The 19,028-nt window shown below is 36.0% G+C and overlaps 1 long non-coding RNA gene across 1 annotated transcript; it reads left to right on the top strand.

Annotated features, from left to right (window-relative positions):
- The first annotated feature begins 27 nt into the window (after window positions 1-27).
- On the top strand, window positions 28-18,924 carry LOC126952212 (uncharacterized). The gene is made up of 4 exons (XR_007724821.1): window positions 28-316; window positions 2,214-2,272; window positions 3,090-3,211; window positions 18,614-18,924. It is a non-coding gene; the product is annotated as an uncharacterized LOC126952212 (long non-coding RNA).
- The last annotated feature ends 104 nt before the right edge of the window (window positions 18,925-19,028 follow it).

Raw genomic sequence — 19,028 nt, 5'->3', positions numbered from 1 at the left:
TAGCGTCCTAACATCGCGCGAGAACTCTGCGCCGGTGACTACGCTTATCAATCCGTTGTATTCCTTTGTCTTCTTGTCACAAAAAGAATTTCATCAATCTGGAAAGGGAGTTTTACTTACGTAAATGGATGTAGACCAGACTCAAAAATGTGAGAACTGTGTTAATGTGGATTTATAAGCCTCTGAATGAATTTCTAAGGCACCTAAGCTATTGTTTCTTAAAATAAGGTTAGTTACTGTCTATTCAAGTCAGTTCATAGGGCTTCTCGTGAGTAGGAAAGTGGATTCACAAACTCACAGGCTTTCCTTCTTTAAGGTATGGATTCTTGGCTATTACCAAAAAATTTAGATGAGCAGAGTTTGATTTTTAAAGAGAAGTGTTACTATGTTTAGTGTTATTTTTAAAATTAAGGAGCAGCTGAAAGGCAAACTTCTCTCCTCCTAACAAGACATAATAAAGGAATATTTCAATTTGTCTTACAGATTTTAAAGTTTATATAATTTGGCCAACATCTACAAAGCAAGTGGACAATATTTCCTCTTCACTTTTAACTAATAAAGAGTAGCAAAATGTTTTTCCTTACGTAGAGGTGACTGGCACAGGAGCACAAATTGAGGCTTTTAAGCGGTACTGAAAGAAATATCTCAGGGGATTTTAATTTCTAAACTGATGCATATGTTCTTTTCCTCAGGTTACAATCTTAATCTAAAAGTGTTTCCTGCTTCATAATGCCTGTAGACGTGAAGCTAACAAATCTTTGCCAAAATGTGTTCATGTGGTAATTCACTGCAGCACAGGAGCAATAATCAGCTATGTGCCGGGGCATCTATGCTATTGTCTCTTAAAATATTTACTTTAAAAGTAAGGTTAGTTATTGTCTGTTCAAGTCAGTTAGCCCTTACAATTCATTTGATAGTGATTACCAGTACAATATGTTAGTTTGTTGGAGTGAGAATAATGGTGTTAATCCTTGGAAAAATGCAAGACCAAAGGGAAATGTAAATTTTGCATATTTATGTTTAATGTCTTACATTTATATTCGAATAAACGGTTATGATTATAACTCTTTGTAAAAGAAACTCCATTTTGAGCACCCCAGATTATGATCACTTTCAAATACAGACTCAGAAGTACAGGTTTAGAAAAAAAGGATTTAGAGGAATGCAGCATATATACTAAGACTTCTAGCGAGGGAAGGAGTGTAGCTCTGGTTCAACTAAGATAAAGTACTGATGGAAGGTCACTGGCAGATAATACAGAGAAACAGCCTACCTTGCAGGGTTTTTTGTATGCCTAGTCAGCCTACCAAGGACAATGTGTCCAGAATGACCTCTTTACTGCCTGCCAGCTAATCAGTTATCCCATAAGAAATAGCAAACAAGATTCACACAACAGAGAGCAATTATTTTTCTCTCCCTCTTTCCTCTTTGTCTTAATAAATGCTCTTTTTTTATTTGTGTGGTGAAGTCAATCTGTTGAGGTATCATCTTTGTAAACAAGTAAACAGTGTGTTATAATTGACTTTGTGACTTTGAATTAATGACACTGCTCTGTTTCTTTTCCAAAGAATCTTTGCACTGTTGAAAGAGTAACTCTTTTCCATTATAACCTGAGCCAAGTTGAAGAGAAGCAGGGAATACTGAATGAAAGTTACTTTTCCATGCAGGAGGAAAAAAGAAGTTTGCTATTATATAAATTTATAGAAAAATATAAAATTACATGTGAACTTATTTTTCTTTCTATGTGTGCCAAAATTTTTTAAAGATTTATATCTCTACTACTCAAAGCATTCCCATCTCCAGCTTTTATTAGCTCTGTTACCTGAATCATTTTTCACTCATAACCACCTGGCCATTCTTTAACACTCAGTTCATGTAGAGTGTACTAGGCAGTTTAAATACATTAGATTTTATAAACAAAGACCCAGTGAGCACAGAGAAGTTAACATGCCCGTGGTCACATATATATTAATTGGCAAACTGCCTCCTCCCACTTTAATTACTTTACCTCCTTCCTTGATTACTTGCCATTTTGACAGTTTTCTGATTTCTGTATAGCCCTTATGACTTTTACCATCCAACTTAGTACAGTTATGTTTCACTTAATGACAGGGATTTTGTCATTATGGGAACATCATATAGTACATCTATCAAACCTAACTGCAATAGCCTACTACACATCTAAGCTAAATAGTATATCATATTGCTCCTAGGCTACAAACCTGAACAGCATGTTGCTGAACTGAATACTGTAGGCACTTGTAACATAATGGTAAGTATTTTTGTATCTAAACATAAGAACGATACAGTAAAAATAGAGTATTATAATTTTATGGTCCCACACTTGTATATGCAGTTCATCTTTGACCAAAATGTTATACAGCAAATGACTGTAGTTACTTATCCTCTACTTTTTAACTTTATTGGTTGTTTCATTAAGGTCAATTTTATCCCAGCTAGATAATGATGACTGCATAGCAGCTTCTGTAGCATCTACCATAGTATAGCCCAGTTACTGTCTCATAGAACGTTTTAATGAATCTTGATATTTAAGTGAAAATTTAAATTTAAATAAAAATTTTGAAAGATTTTACCAATATGAATAGTGTGACTATCCTTGTGTTTCATTTTGAGGTGTGTGGATATATAATTGTAGCTATGAGTTATATTTTACATTTTTTGCATATTCGAATAATATATATTTTGTACACAGTAAAGTCTATTCTACTGGAAATTGGCAATAAACCTTACTACACAGAAAAAACTACATCAGTGACTTATGATTCTATGGAAAAATAACGATAGAAAATGCCATGAAAATCCATGAGGTAGTTTTTATTTGCAAGGAGGAAAGATTTACTGGAAGTTCAAACATAAATTAATACAGTCTAACAGGAATGACTTTACTAAAGTATACAGTAAAGATTGGAAAATTTGTGAAATATCCCCTATTGTTACATCTTTGGCCAGCAGTTTCTTTTTCAGAATGATATAGTTTCTAGTTCATTATAGCTTACATTTATTTAGTGTTTTCTATATACCATATACTTTTATGCGCTTAAATGTGTATCTCATTTAATTTTTACAAGGACCCTGTGAGGTGATATTATGACCTCCACTTCACTATGCCTCAGAAGGAATTGAGGCAATGAGAAATAAAGTGGTTTATCGAAGATTACACAGCAAGTAGTGGAGCCACAATTTGAATGAGGTAATCTGACTAGAGAGCCTGTGCACTCATTCACCATACTATTCTGCAACCTTACACAACCTATAACATGAAAAACCACCTTCTTAGAAATAAGACTGCATGACCATCCCAATTTAATGTTGAACTTTCTTCTTTATCTTCTTTTCCTTTACCTGTCTTAGTCTATTCAGGCTGCTGTAACAAAATACTATAGAGTGGGTGGCTTGTAAACAGTAATTTACTTCTCACAGTTCTGAAGGCTGGGAATTCCAAGATCAAGGCACCAGCAGATTTGGTGTCTGGTGAGGGCCTGCATCCTGGTTCTTAGACTATAGTTTGTTGGTTTTTGTGTTTTGTTTTGTTTTGTTTTGCTGTGTCCTCACATGGAAAAAGGAGTGAGGGATCTCTCTGGGGTTTCTTTTATAATGGCACTAATCTCATAGGGCTCTAACCAGAGGTCTCTTTTATAGGGCACTGATTGCCTCCCAGAGGACCCTATCTCCAAATACTCTCACATTGGGGATTAGGTTTCAATATATTAATTTGAGGAGGACAAAGACATTCAGTCTATAGCCTGCCCCATCCATAAAATTAGTGACAATTGTTGAGGAAGTGCCCAGTTACTAAAGAGAAACAAGAATTCATGATTCTCTGTTTCAATACCTTAATAGTTCTCAACTCATCAGATATAACATTTATTTTTTACTTTTATTTTTATTTGATTTTATTTTTAGATGGAGTCTTACTCTGTCGTGGCCAGGCTGGAGTGCAGTGGCAAGATCTTGGCTCACTGCAACATCCATCTCCTGGTTTCAAGTGATTCTCCCACCTCAGTCTCCCAAGTAGCTAGGATTACAGGCGCCTGCCACCATGCCCGGATAATTTTTTTTTTTTTTTTTTTTTTTTTTTTTTTTTTTTTAGTAGAGACAGGATTTCACCATATCGGCCAGGCTGGCCTCGAACTCCCAACCTCAGGTGATCCGCCTTGGCCTCCCAAAGAGCTGGGATTACAGCTGTGAGCCACCGGGCCTGGCTAGATATAACATTTCTTTTTATAACATGTTTTCCTTTCTTGAAATTCATATTGTATATCAACATGCACATTTTTTAAAGTCATTATAATAACTTAGCTGTAATTTAAAGGAAAATAAAAGGAACGTAATTTTTAAAATATCTATTTTAAAATATAAATGTTTTGACATGCCAACACTTTATGGCATGATAAATTAGATGGTTATACCTGTAGACTCACTAGTGTATGAAACTACTAATGCAACTTGATATAGGTGTAAGGTACTAAAGACATAAGCAGCAATGCTTTTCTGAGATAGATTTTCTGAAATTTTGAGCAGCTTTATGATAAAGTTCTGGAGGAAAAGGACAGAATTTCCCCAATTCACATTTATATCTCTTTGATTATAAGACACACCTTTTTTCCCCACATTTCTTTTTATTTAACTTTTAAGTTCATGGGTATATGTGCAGGATATATAGGTAAAGATGTCATTGGGGTTTATTGTACAGATTATTTCATCACCCAGATATTAAACCTAGTACCTATGAGTTATTTTTCATTATCTTCTCCCTCTCCCAACCTTCCACCCTTAGATAAACCCCAGTGTGTGTTGTTCATCCATGTGTTCTTATCATTTAGCCCCGACCTGTAAGAGAATATGTGATACTTGGTTTCCTGTTCCTGCTTTAGTTTGCTAAGGATAATGGTCTACAGCTCCATCCATGTTCCTGCAAAGGACATGATCTCATTCTTTTGTATGGCTGCATAGTATTCTATGGTGTATATGTACCACATTTTCTTTAGCCTATCATTGATGGTCATTCAGGTTGATTCCATGGCTTTGCTATGTGAATAACACTGCAGTGAATATAGACATGCATGTGTCTTTATGATATAACGATTTATATTCCTTTGAGTAAATACCTATTAATGGGATTGCTTGACCAAACAATATATCTGTTTTGAGGTCTCTGAAGAATCACCACACTATCTTCCACAATAAATGAACTAATTTGTACTCTCACCAACAGTGTATAAACATTACTTTTTTTCCACAACCTCGCCAGCATCTGTTATTTTTTTACTTTTTAATAATAGCCATTCTGACTGGTATGAGATAGTATCTCATTGTGGTTTTGCTTTGCATTTCTCTAATAATCAGTGATGTTGAGTTTTTTTTTTTTATATGAATATTGGCTGCATGTATGTCTTTTTAAGAAGTGTCTGTCCATGTCCTTTGCCCACTTTTTAATAGAGTTGTTTTTTCTTGTGAATTTAAGTTCTTTATAGATGCTGGATATTAGACTTTTGTCACATGCATAGTTTGAAAACATTTTCTCCCATTCTGTAGATTGTCTTTTCACTCTGTTGATGGTTTTCTTTGCTGGGCAGAAGCTCTTTCATTTAATTAGATACCATTTGTCAATTTTTGCTTTTGTTGCAATTGTTTTTGGTGTCTCTGTCATGAAATCTCTGTCCATTCCTATGTCCAGAATGGTATTGCCTAGGTTGTCCTCCAGGGTTTTTATAGTTTTGGGTTTTACATTTAAGTCTTTAATTCATCGTGATTTAATTTTTGTATATAGTATAAGGAAGGGGTCCAGTTTCAATCTTTTGCATATGATTAGCCAGTTATCCCAGTACCATCTATTGAATAGGGAATCCTTTCGTCATTGTTTGTTTTTGTCAGGTTTGTTGAAGATCAGATACCTGTAGGTATGCAGTCTTATTTCTGAGTTCTGTATTATGTTCCATTGGTCTACGTGTCTGTGTTTGTATCAGTCCCATGCTGTTTTGGTTACTGTAGCCCTGTATTATTGTTTGAAGTTGGGTAGTGTGATACCTCGATATTTGTTCTTTTTGTTTAGGATTTCCTTGTGTATTTGGGCTCTTTTGACTTCCATTTGAGTTTTAAAATAGTTTCTTCTAGTTCTGTGAAGAATGTCAATGGTAGTTTAATAGGAATAGCATTGAATCTATAAACTGCTTTGGGCAGTAGGGCCATTATAACAATATTGATTCTTCCTACTCATGAGTGTGTAATGTTTTTCCTTTATTTCATCTCTGATTTCTTTGAGCAGTGTTTTGTCATTCTCCTTGTAGAGAACTTGAACCTCCGTGGTTAGGTGTATTCCTAGATGCTTATTTATTTATTTATTTATTTAGAGATGGAGTCTCGCTCTGTTGCCCAGGCTGGAGTGCAGTGGCGCAACATCGGCTCACTGCAAGCTCTGCCTCCCGGGTTCACGCCATTCTCCTGCCTCAGCCTCCCGAGGTATTTTATTTTTTTTTTTTTTTTTTTTTTTTTTTGTGGCTATTGTGAATGGGATTTCCTTCCTGATTTGGCCCTCAGCTTGACTGTTTTTGGTGTGTAGGAATGCTAGTGATATTTACACATTGATTTTGTATCCTGAGACTTTGCTGACATTATCAGCTTAAGGAGCTTTTGGGCTGAGACTATGGGGTTTTCTAGATACAGGATCATGTAGTCTGCAAAGCAGGATCATTTGACTTCCTCTCTTCCTATTTGGATGTACTTTATTTCTTTCTCTTGCCTGATTGCCCTGGCCAGGACTTCCAATGCTGTGTTGAATAGGAGTGGAGAGAGTGAGCATCCTTGTGTTGTGCTGCTTTTCCAGAAGAATGTGTCCAGCTTTTGCCTATTCATTATGATGTTGACTGTGGGTTTGTCATAGATAACTCTTGTTATTTTGAGGTATGTTCCTTCAATACTTACTTTATTGAGAGTTTTTAACATGAAAGGAGTGTTGAATTTTATTGAAGGCCTTTTCTGCATCTATTGATATAATCATATGGTTTTTGTCTTCAGTTCTGTTTATGTGATGAATCACATCATTGATTTGTGTTTGTTAAACCAACCTTACATCCCAAGGATAAAGCCGTTTTGATCATGGTAGATAAGCTTTTTGATGTGCTCCTGGATTTGGTTTGCTAGTAGTTTGTGGAGAACTTTTGCATTGATGTTCAGCAAAGATATTGACCTGAAATTTTCTTTTTTTGTTGTATCTCTGCCAGGTTTTGGTATCAGGATGATGTTGACCTCATAGAATAAATTAGGGAGGATTCCCTCCTTTTCTTTTTTTTTTTTTTTTTTTTTTTTTTTTTTTTTTTGAATAGTTTCAGTAGGAATGATACTAGTTCTTCTTTGTACATCTGGTAGAATTCAGCTGTAAATCTCTCTGGTTCTGGGTTTTTTTGTTTTTTGCGTTTTTTTGGTTGGTAGGCTTTTTATTACTGATTAAATTTCAGAACTCACTATTGGTCTGTTCTTGGATTCAATTTCTTCCTAGTTAAGTCTTAGGAGGTTGTATGTATCCAGGAATTTATCCATTTCTTCTAGATTTTCTACTTTATGAGCATAGAGGTGTTCATAATATTCTCTGATGGTTGTTTGTATTTCTGTAGGGTCAGTGCTAATATCCTCCTTGTCACTTCTGATTGTGTTTATTTGAATCTTCTATCTTTTTGTCTCTATTTGTCTAGCTAATGGTCTGTTTTATTAATGTTCTCAGAAAACCAGCTCCTGGATTTGTTGATCTTTGAAATGTCTTTTTGTGTCTAAATCTCCTTCAGTTCAGCCCTGATTTTGGTTATTTCTTGTCTTTTGCATGCTTATGATTTGTTTGCTCCTGGTTCTCTATTTATTTTACTTGTGATAATTAGGCTTTTAACTTAAAATCTTTCTAACTTTTTGATGTGGGAATTTAGTGCTATAAATTTCCTTCTTAACATTGCCTTAGCTGTGTCCCAGAGATTCTGGTATGTTGTATCTTTATTCTGATTAGTTTCAAAGAACTTCTTGATTTCTGCCTTAATTTCATTATTTACTCAAAAGTCATTCAGGAGCAGTTATTCAATTTCCATGTAATTGTATGGTTTTGAGTGAATTTATTTGTCTTGATTTCTAATTTGATTTTGCTGGGTTCAGGAGATTTTTTGTTATGACTCTGTGCCCACCAAGGCTCTGTCTACAATGGTAGTCATCAGGGGGAGGGGAGTAAACAGCACTCCCACATGCCTGGGGGGCAATGAAAGCAAAATCTGCCCATACAGACATGCTAGCAAAGCAATGTGGGGAGTTGCTGTGAGCCCAGGGGAAGCTGCAGTATGAGGAGACAGCATGCAGGCTGGCACATGGCTGTAATGGCCAGCCCACTGGAGCTCTCTGCTGGTTAAGCATGGTCTGCCAGCACAGAAGGTATGGTATGGGCCCCCAGGGAACCCGAGACCACTCTGCAAGCAGGAGTAGCCAGGCTGGGGCCCCAGGGGAGGCCAGCAAATCAAGGGGTGCTCAGGTCAGACCTGCCCTGTCTGACAGGCAAGACCACTCTGCAGAGTTCAGATCTGACAGTTCCTCTAGGGTTAACATCTCCTATGGGAGCAAGTCGAGCCTAAAGGGGATAGCCATCCCTGGTTGTACTCTGCTACAGATGCTCCCACATCAAACCCTCAGGGTTCTGCATCAGCCGACTTGCTGCCCCTAACCCTTCTCTAAATAGCTCTCTCTGCCAACTTGAGTGTCCGTGGTGGTCAAGGGGTTCCCTTCTGCCAGGGTTCCAGAGGCTGCGTGAGAGTAGGTTGCTCCTTGCCAGTTCAACTCACCCATTCCCCTGGAGCCAGTGGAAGTCAGGAATGAGTCCTGGTATGCAGTAGCCCCATGCAGGGTTCCCAGCTTTCTCCCTTTTTAACCCAGTTTCTTCTTCCACATTTTAACGTCTCTGAAATGACTATCCATGATATAATCAATGGTGTCTTACAACTGCTACCAGCAGAACAGCAGTCATGGCATACTAGTCATCCAGGAGGTGTGAACTTGGCTATTAGTCTTGCCGACATGATTGGACAACTGCAACCTCTTGACGTTTCAATCAGTAAACCCTTTAAGAGCCATTCGAGGAAGGAAAATCAATCAGTAAACTCTTTAAGAGCCATTCGAGGAAGGAAAATCAGTCTTATTTGTTCCCTGAAAATATTATGTTGATATCTTCTGGTAAGATCAAGAAAGTGCCAGCACCAAAACTTGCAGAATGAGTACTGGAGGCTTAGGGGGAAAAAATCCCAGAAGCATACTGTTATTAGTACTAGAACATTCTACTAAGATATATTGTCATCAGCAAAATTATTCAAGAATTTTGAATAGAAATTGATTACTATTATAAATGGGAAAATAACTAGAATAGTGAAACTAGTTTATAGTGAAACTAGTTTATTTCACTGATAATTTACTTTGTATATATACCTATGAGTGATATATATATTTTTAAAACTACATTTTTAAAATCAAAAGGTCTTTCCATATGTATGCAATAAAAATCCTAAGAATTAGAAAGCTATGTGTCACAGTTTAACTGAAAGTTGTTTTCTTTCTTTTTCTTTCTCTTTCTTAGTGTTTACTAATGGCTTATCTTACATTCAATACTTTGAGAGCAGATGAAATAAATCACTTGTAAAAATACAACACATATCTAAAAAGTGCAAATTTTTTGTTTTCATATGTGAAATATTCATGTGCCACATAATGATATTTCAGCAAATGACGGATCACATATCCAACAGTGAAATTATGATGGAGCTGAAAATTTCCTGTTGCTTAGTGTCATCATAGCCTGAGTAATGTAGCCCTCACAATGTCATAGTATAACTCATTACTCATGCATTGATGGTAATGCCGTTATAAACAAACCTACTACACTGCTAATCATATAAAAGTATAGCACATACAATTAGGTACAGTACATAATACTTGATAAAACATAAACAACTATGTCACTGGCTTATGTATTTACTATATGTTATTGTAAAGTATATTTTTTCTACTTATTAAAAAGAAAACTTAACTATAAAATAGCCTCAGGCAGATCCTTCAGGCGGTATTCCAGAATAAGGCATTTTTATCACAGAAGATGAAAACTCTGTGTGTTATTGCCTCTGAAGACCTTCTATTGGGACAAGATGTTGAGGTAGAAGACAGTGATATTGATAATCCTGAGCCTGGGTGTGCCTAGGCTAATGGGTGTGTTTTTGTCTTCATTTTAAACAAAAAAGTTTAAAAAGTTAAAAAAAAGAAAAATTAGAAAAAGCTTATAAAGATATAAATATTTTTGTACAGCTGTACAATATTTGTGTTCTAAGCTAAATGGTATTATAAAAGAGTAAAAAAGTTTTAAAAAGTTAAAACATTATAAAGTAAAAATTTACAGTAAGCTAAGGTTTATTATTGGAGAAAAAATTTTTTTTATAAATTTAGTGTCCCAAAGTGTACAATGCTTATAAAATGTACAGTAGCATATTAGTCCATTTTCACACTGCTATAAAGAACTACCTGAGACTGGGTAATTTATAAAGAAAAGAGGTTTAATTGACTGACAGTTCCGCATGCCTGGGGAGCCCTCAGGAAAGTTACAATCAAGACAGAAGGTGAAGGGGAAGTAAGGCACATCTTACCATAACAAAGCATGAGAGACAGAAGGAGAGAGAGCGAGCAAGCCACACACTTTTAAACCCCCAGATCTCATGAGAACTCACTATCAAAAGAACTGTAAGGGGGAAGTCTGCCCCCATGATTCAATCACCTCCCACCAGGCCCCTCTGACACATGAGGATTACAATTTGAGATGAGATTTGGGTGGGGATATACAGCCAAACCGTATCAAGTAGTGTACAGTAATGTCCTGGACCTTCACATGCGCTTACCATTCACTCACTGACTCACCCAGATCAACTTCTAGTCCTGCAGGCTCCATTCATGGTAAGTGTCCTATACAGGTATACCATTTTAAAATCTTTTATGCTATCTTTTTACAGTAGTTTTTCTATGTTTAGATATGTTTAGTTACACAAATACTTGCCATTGTGTTCCTATTGCTTATAGAATTCAGTACAGTAATATGCTGCACAGGCTTGTAGCCTAGGAGCAATAGGCTATACCATAGAGCCTACATGTGTAGTAGGCTATAGCATTTAGGTTTGTGTAAGTATACTGTATGGTGTTCACACAATGACGAAATTGCCTAACGACACATTTCTCAGAATGTATCCTCATTGTTAAGTGAAACATGACTGAACTCCTATATTCTAGACTTAAAAAATAATGAATTTTTCATCTACATGAATGTTTTGAGCTGGAAAATTATTTTATATAGGGTACTATCCCTCACATTCACGATGTCTAGCATCCCTAACGCCCTTAATGAATACCAGCCGCAGCCCTATTCATCGTAATAACCAAAATTACTCCTGGAAATTTCCCAAATACCCCCTAGAGGGAGGTATGCATATACATTGAGAACCAAGTTTTCTAAATGCCTGTAGCTATGATATTCCCATTCCTGGTCACTAGAGGGAGGAAGTAGTCTTTAGGATGATAATATGATTCTGTTTTGTCTGCCTTCAAAGTTCAAGTTTAAGCTAATATAGATCAGCTTGGCAAAAATAGATCATATTTCAATAAAATGACTGTGGCATAGTTTCTCAACATACATTTGGTACTCTGTGTATTATTACAGTGGAATCACAATCTCTATTTAGGCTATCACTGTTAAAAAATTAACATTTAATCAGGCTAATTAGTTGTGATCACTGCCTGTGATAATACTTTGAAAAAAAAGAAAAAAAAAAAAAAAAAACAACTCATATGCTCCTGCTTTCACCAGTCTTAAGAGAAACCAGAGACAAAGGCCCTGACCTGAATGACCCCACACCTTTGTATGCTGGTTAAAGATGCACCCTTTGAAATCAAACAGATCTGACTTCAAGTCCCAGTTCTGTTACTTACTAGCTGTTTAATTTGGGCAAGTCACTTTACCTCTCTAAGCCACAATTTACTCCTATACAAAATGAATATAATAAAACAACTTACAGAATTTTGAAGGTGAAATGAGATATCTATGAAGTGTTTTTCACAGTATGCTTTCAATAAATAGAAGCTGACTTGCTCATTTTTATTATTTTTATGCTAAGAATTAAATAAACAATATTGTAGGCAGTATAAAATCAATGTCAAATTCTATTATGAAACTGTAATTGTATAAAAGTTCAGTTCAGAAACAAAAGTCATCTATGTAAAATAAGTGAAAGGTTTGTGGAAGAAAAGAAGAGTTGAATTGGACCAAGTAGGATACCATTTGAATAATCTGAGGAAGTCATGAAACACTGGCACATAGTAATAATGTTTGTCCACTATGTTGCAGTTAATTCCTAATGATTATAGGCATATGGTATTTTGGGCTAATAGGGAAAACAATCCTTTTTGCTCTAACTAAAGTGCTTTACTACATTCTTCCACATATCACTTTAAAGACTTTATAAAATATCTTAAGAAAAAACTAGCTGCATCAAATATATACTTTTAATAGCTGACTTTAAGCAGACTTGGTTGTTCAAAGTCATATTTTCTGTGAGGAACATACAGTCTGTATTTCAAACCAAGTTTGACCTGAAAATCTTTGCTTATAATAGATTAACACATTAAGTTCATCAATATTGGATCAAGACTGGAACACAGGCACTCTCTGAAATCACATTCCAATTGAACATCTACCATGCTAAGAAATGTAAGATACAGAGATGAAGAAGGCACAATCTTCTGCTATGATAGAGCTATACTTTAGTAAAGAACAGCTAAATACAAATAAATAGAGAGTAAAAATTTTCTGGGAAAAGAAAACAATTCTGGAAAAACAGGGTCCTGAAATATAAGGTGATTACACCTTGTAAACATTCTATTTCTGGGAGCTGTAAGGCCTTAAATAAACAAGCCCACTCGTGCCTAATATACTTAGTGCTCAATGCTTGCCTTGAAATTACATTTCCCTCATTGTTGATGAAATTGGAGAGGAGTTATCAAAACTGACCCAAAAGAAGTTTGGCCATTAAATAAAATGGTTAACAACAAGAACATGTACCATGCACCTGTTTTTAAAGTCATCTGAACACAACTCTTAATTGTATTGTCCAAAGTTAAGTTGGAGTTTGGTGAAGAGGATGATAATTAAGTACTACATGCCTCTTATAAATAATCGCTCTATTGACTAAACCTCAATAAATATACATTATTTATTTATTAGTGATATCAATAGTTGTTTACATCGCAGCAGCCAAACTCCAGAGAAATATTAAAATATTTGAACTGCTTTGGTCCATTCTATTTCTCTGAGGGAAAGTACAACAAAGCAATTTAATTCAGGCAGTAGATATCAAAAATTACATTTTTAAAGACAGGATACAGTTATCTGATAGGATTTGGAGACCTATTGTTTAACATAAACATATCCCTTTTAAAAGCTACTTGTGAATGAATTAGAAATAACTTTCAACTAAGACCAAGCTATTCAAACTTAATTAAGATTTTAGATATATTTTTATGGCAAATTTAGTTACAGGCTGCTTTATTATGGTGCAAGGTGTCTTAGCTGGAAATGAGAAGCCCTAATTGAATGCAGCCCATGTTACTTTTGTCTTGGATAATACACTTCTCTTTCCTGAGCCCCTATTTCCCTATCCATTAAATGGAAATAGTGACACTGAAACTACAAAATGAGAGCATATATGGAAGTTACTGATATATCTAATAATTTGTTGAGATCATGAAGACAGAGATATGTACTTGATGCAGAATTAGATATCCAAAGCCCAAATTGTGACCCCACAGGGTAGGGAACTTATTTGTGATTAATAATATAGGTAAATGTCTTGTTTTGCTTTGTTTTTATAATGGAAACAATTCAGGAAATTGACTCAACAGGAGATGAAGCAGAAGCAGCAACTGAGTTTAGGGCAATGGTTCCCAAATGATTGATAGCAAGCATTAGAATCACTTGGCACATTGGTTAAAACCTGGTTTCTAGGCCTCACCTTCAGAGTTCTGTTTCAGTAGGTCATGGGTGGGGTTCGAAAACCTGCATTTCTAATAAGATCCAAGTGGTGCATATACTGCTGGTCTGGAGAACACTTTGTGATCCACAGCTTTAGGGTAATGGAAAGGAGCAGTTGGAGCTGAAGAAGTCAGAGAAAAGCATCTTGTAAGCATCTAAATGGTCATAAATGGAAAGGGAAGCTCAGAGAGATTCTTGAGAGGGCCCCAGGGAATGTCAATCCTGTTTACAGGACATGTCCTTAGCAGACTTCACTTCAATGACCAGAGGATGACAGACCTCAGTTTGTAAACTAAGAGAATCTTGAGAAAGATCAATTTTGGCCTGGAATTGAAAGAGAAATAAGTTTTTAAAAAGTAATTTCATTATTAGAATTATAAATAAAATCATGCAACAGTAAGAACTTACAAATAAGATCTTGCAAGTAGAGTCAGCAATTTTTACCACAGAGGAAGAGAAGCCAAAAGACTGGAGATGGGCAAATGAAGTTCCATTTTTTAAACTCTCAACGATATTTTAAAATCTATTTATTGAGGTATAATTTACTTACACTAAAATACATAAATCTTAAAATGTATAATTGGTCAAGTTTTGAAAAGTGGATACATCTGTGTTATCACCCAACTCAAGATATAGAGCACTATTACCCCTGCAAATGTGCTCAAAATTTACCGTTACTCCCCTCAACCTTGAGGCTACCATGCCTGGGATTTCTATCACCATAGAAAAGTTTTCTATGCTAGTAAACTTCATATGCATGGAATCATATAATATATACTCCTTTGACATCTTTCACTTAACATGTCTCTGGGATCATCCATGTTGATGATCAATAGGTTGTTCCTCTTTATTGTCGAGTGGTGTTCCATTGTATGAACACACCATAATTTGTCCATTCACTTGCTTGTTAGTGAACATTTGGGCTGTTGCTAGTTTGGGGCTGTTATGAATAAAACTGCTATGGCCATTCTTGTGCTACATGTAGATTATACTTTAATAAAGAAAACAACAAATACCAATTATCTATTAAAACATCCTTGGACACTTTAAAAGAGCAAATAGTGATCAACAGAAGTCAAGCATATCACTAAGAAATCATTTCCTTTTCTGACAAGGGAATTTCAAAGATGACACCTGCTGTTAGGAGTTTTAAAGAGCTCTTTTGCTGAATTCAGGTTAATTCCATTCTGCAAGACCACAGGGGGAAAACTATGAAATAGATATCCTGAAACTCCACGATATACCAGGCTCTTTGCAATAGCTGGATGCTTATAAGTTGGCAAATTTGAGTCAATTTGACAAAACTAGGAAGGCAGTATGTATTCCCTAACTTAAGGAGTTCAAGAAAAGGTAATCCATGATTCTCAAACTCGGCTGCACCTGAGGCTGTAATTTAATTGGTTTGGAGTACAGTCTGGGCATCAGTATTTTTTGAAAGTTCAAAGCTATATATAAAATGATCAGCCAGGTTTGAGAACCATGAAGCTACATGACTATTTGTCTGAAAGTAAATTAAATGAGAAATTAAAACTGAGAGGAAGATAAATGGAAATTTTAATTGATTGCATATTATATGCTAGACATGATGCTTGCTGTTTGTCTAACCTCTTTATTATATTAATACTTGAAATCTCTTAGCACAGTGTCAGGCACAAAGTCAGCTCTCAAATGTTTCTGTTGTTATCCTCTCTGTAACCTTATAATGCAGTCTCCAAATGCATCCTAAAACATTAGCTTATACTGCAAGTTTTATTAACCCTACATTATGGATAAGGAAACCAAGACTCAGAGTAGTTTATTTTGGCAAACGCCATATGTGGTAATTATAAAACCGGGATTTAATCCTAATTTACAGCTAGTATGCCTTCTCTGCCCATCAGGTCATATATAATACATGTAGGTATTCACAAAAATTAGTAGCTTGTCTGAATAACCCTTTCCTTTTTAATTAAACCGTTTCCTTTTACCTGTTCTCAAAGAAATTACCTTAAATACAAATCCTAAAAAAAGTGAAGCCAAAAAGTAGACATCCACATTTTTCCTAATGTGGCTTGATAGAAACTCTTCTATAGGTCTTGACAACCTCTGAGGTCAGAGGGATGGATTAAGATGGCCCTTCAGAGCTTAAAGCACTTAACCTGGAGGAAGTACTGCTTCCAAGTAAAACACCTCCCATAATAATAAATGCAGAGAGAGCATACCTGTCACTTCTATATAGTCTAGGATTTTAATTATATAATAATGTTGAAGGAAAGGAAGTCAGTCCTGAGGGGGATGGTCAACTCCTCTCAGCCAGGCTGGTCCTCTCTGAGTTTGCTTGTTGATGTTTTGAATGTGTATATTTGCTGGAGAAAAAGAGGAAACATTCAAGGAATGGTACCCCCCTCAATGAGTCTGAGTTCCTCAAGGGCAAAGACAACCTTTATTATCCCATTCAATCCTTACTTATGCTAGTATTCAATAAACAACTACTGCAAGATTACAATTACAGACCACTAATTTTCAAAAAGTATGCTTCTTCAAGTAGTACACATTAATTGAACCGACTTAATGCAGAGCTAGACTCAGATATTTTCCTTTTCTGTTGCTAGCCAACTGTTAAAATACAACTGAAAATATTTTCTGAACATCATGTACATTTGTAAACTAAAAATAGAGCATTTGGTCGGGTACGGTGGCTCACACCTGTAATCCCAGCACTTTGGGAGGCCAAGGCAGGCGCATCACCTGAGGTCGGGAGTTTGAGACCAGCCTGACCAACATGGAGAAACCCCATCTCTACTAAAAACACAAAATTAGCCGGGCATGGTGGCGCATGCCTATAATCCCAGTTACTGGGGAGGCTGAGGCAGGATAATCCCTTGAACCCAGCAGGTGGAGGTTGCAGTGAGCCGGAAGGTCACCTTGTGCCGAGATCATGCCATTGCACTCCAGCCTGGGCAACAAGAGCAAAACTCCGTCTCAAAAAATAAAAAATAAAAAAAAGAGCATTTTACTTTAGAAAATATGAATATATGGGTCTTAAATGTTACTAAAAATTAAAACAATATAACTGTGTCGATTTGGCATCCAAATCTACCCTACCTATATCAAGAAAGTGTTGCACAGTACATTTTGCAAAATATTCAATGCATCTGAAGTACTCAAGAACAGTTCATTAAAGAAATTTTACTCACCTTCTTCTTACCCATTGGCCTTGAATTTTAGCAAGATAACCCTTAGTCACAAGAAGTTTCAGGAGGAGAAAGTATTAACATGTTTAATTTTTAGATATTTTATATGCTTTCAGTTATTCCTCAGGAAGTCAAGAGTCATGCTGTCCTATGTAATTTTAGATTTACTAGTAGCCACATTAAACAATGGCAAAATGAGGATAATTTTTCAATATATTTTAACACAATGTCAAAAATATTTCAACATGCAATCAATATGAAAAAAATTGAGATATTTTAACATTTTTCTTTCCATACTAAGTCTTCAAAATCCAGTGTGAATTTTCTATTTATAGATCTCAATTCAGACTAATCACATTTCAAGTGCTCAATAGCCACTGGTGGCTAAAGGTACGGTATTGGACAACACACATCGAGAGTCTAATCCCCTTCTATCTCCAGTATAATCAACTTAAAATGTACCAAGTGTATAAAAGGCGACCCAAAATTAAGTAGTGCTCTGTTAAAATGCAAGTGAAAGATTAAATGTCAAAAGTGTTTGGACCTTTTCTAATGACTAAAAGGGGAAATATTGTTATTTAGGAATGCCTTTGTAAATCTTTTTGACATTTTTCCATTTGCTCACTAAGTCTTTCTGAGCACTAGGTTATTTTGTTCTTTTTCCCCATCTGAGTTATTTTGTCATTCAATATTTATCTGCTGACAACTGTGTGCAAAACATTATACTAGATGGGCCAGGCGTGGTGGCTCACGCCTGTAATCCCAGCACTTTGGGAGCCTGAGGCGGGCGGATCACGAGGTCAGGAGATGGAGACCATCCTGGCTAACATGGTGAAACCCCATCTCTACTAAAAATACAAAAAATTAGCAAGGCATGGTGGCACGCGCCTGTCGTCCCAGCTACTCGGGAGGCTGAAGCTGGAGAACTGCTTTAACTAGGGAGGCGGAAGTTGCAGTGAGCCCAGATCCTGCCACTGCACTCCAGCCTGGGCAAGAGTGAGACTCCATCTCAAAAAGAAAAAACGTTATGCTAGATGCAATGAACCATGTAAAATACACTGCATCTCCACTTTCACAAAGTTTCCAAACTGCTAAGAGAGGAAAAGAGTAAACATGTGAAAAACATAAAAATATAATCTCTGTATTTTATTTTACTGTATCACTCTGTCGATTCTTTATCAGTCCTTCCCCAGTTCCCCAATGAAGAAAATGGACTTTATCTTCTTACTCTTTTTCTCTATTTGTGGAATTCACTGTAATGAATAATTATGTGTTATTTTCTGGAACAGAGGTCGCTGCAAAGTACACTAAGTGCATAAAGAAACATTTATCTCCTCTACAGGGAATATAAAGACTAAAAGGCAGAGGAATTACCAAGGGCAGGCCTTGAAGGATCTGATAGAAGAGAGTGGTGAGGAAGTCTGAAGGAAAAAAACGGAAGTTTTCACAGATGAGAAAGTATGAAAATGAGGAATACATCACATATGATAGGTACTCCCTTCATACAAGTTAATAAAAAGAAGAGGCTGAATAACCTGAGAATGTAATTTATGGAGATAGAAATGGAGGATTTGCGCAACTGAAGGGGAGGTGGTGCTGCATAAGCTATATGGAAAAAAGTGATTGAGTAAGCAGTTGCAACTGCTAACATTTTAAAGCAAACTACCTTGGAAGGTACCAAACGTACCATGCCGTTTTCTTCTCTTTGGGATAAGGTCTATTGTGTCCCTTTAAGGACTTTAATGATTCCATAATTT

Source organism: Macaca thibetana, chromosome 4 (genome assembly GCF_024542745.1).
Source record: "Macaca thibetana thibetana isolate TM-01 chromosome 4, ASM2454274v1, whole genome shotgun sequence".
Lineage (NCBI taxonomy): Eukaryota > Metazoa > Chordata > Mammalia > Primates > Cercopithecidae > Macaca > Macaca thibetana.
This window is presented reverse-complemented; position numbering and strand designations above follow the sequence as displayed.